The sequence below is a fragment of the Seriola lalandi genome, unplaced genomic scaffold (assembly GCF_002814215.2).
Source record: "Seriola lalandi dorsalis isolate HSWRI2012SDOR001 ecotype SW California unplaced genomic scaffold, Sedor1 jcf7180002054945, whole genome shotgun sequence".
Classification (NCBI taxonomy): Eukaryota; Metazoa; Chordata; class Actinopteri; order Carangiformes; family Carangidae; genus Seriola; species Seriola lalandi.
In genome coordinates, this window is record NW_019525496.1 from 3,203,760 (window position 1) to 3,205,108 (window position 1,349).

Genomic DNA, 1,349 nt, shown 5'->3' on the forward strand with positions numbered 1-1,349 from the left:
CAAAATATATAACATGGGCCTTGTCTTTTTTAGATGTGGAGAAGTTGCATGTTTTACCTTTTTAAATAAATGCACAAATAATCAACATGTTGTGCAACACATATTGGCTGTTGCACACTGGGCCTGGCATTTGTATTTTACTTTTATGTGCCACATAATAATAATAATTAAAAAAAATGTATAGATTAGATAAATGTGAGACATAAAGTGACAGCCACTGGGCTTGTCTGAATTAAAGACAGGAGTCACAGAGTGACAGCTGCTGGGTTTTGAAGTTTTCGAGCTTGGGTGCTGGTGCTAACAGACTTTCTGTGTACTCGGTGAGATGGTACCATTTCAAATGGTGGAAAAGGTTTGTTGTGTTGCATCAGCATGGGTTGCCTGCAAATTTTGCAATAAATATCGCTTTGCTGTTTATCTAACTTCAGAAATCCCAACCATGTCTAAATCACAGATGTATGACATTTCTTTGCCCAATTTCCCCAATTTTCTTTTTTTAAAGTTATTCCTTTGGGCAGTTTTTGTGTTTATTCATATAGGGACAGTGAGAGAGTGAAAGGAAAGTTGGGGAGAGAGAGGGGAGGACATGCAGCAAAGGCCAATGGGTCAGACTCGAACCCATGGCTGCTGCGGTAAGGACTGAGCGTAAGTGGTACGCGCTCTACCAGTTGAGCTCTTTGCTGCAATTTTGTCATCTTGTGCCGATGTCTGTCCTCATCTACAAGGAGTGTGTCATATAACACATTGTTGGAAATGTCAAAATAAGAGACTATGAGAAGAGTCACTCTGGTTTGCATAACGTCATCTGAAATTAAAATCTAATATCTGACTCTCCAGGCCTACATCTCTATCTGTCATTGAGTTATTTATGTTGCCTCTAAAGCCCCATTAAACTCAGAGTATTTTTGGTTTACCAGCTAGCTGTTTGACTTGGCTGGTCTCTGTCTGTGAGTCCTCAGTGTGAGCACAGTGGGCCATTCAGTAAGCAGTGAAGGAGGGGTTGAGTCTAGCAGGTGCAGGGACTCTCACTTCTTTACTAGGAGCACTGGAGGGGGGAGCAGCTGTGGTAGGGAGGTGATGACATTCTGATATCCGGAGCAGACAGACGCGCACTTTCATCTCTAAGTACTCTGGAAGTGCTAGCCAGAAAACATCAAATTGTTTCCGAGCAACAGTTGCGTGTTCTGTACGATGTTTTATGTATTGTTCTGTGCAGGTACAAAGGTGTTCAAGGCAATTCATCTGAGGTTCCTCAACTACAAAAATGTCTCATGGTTTGTTTTCTCTCTCTCTCTCTCTACAGGTTTCAGGCTAAGAGAAACAACCAATAATGAACAGCATCTGCTCTG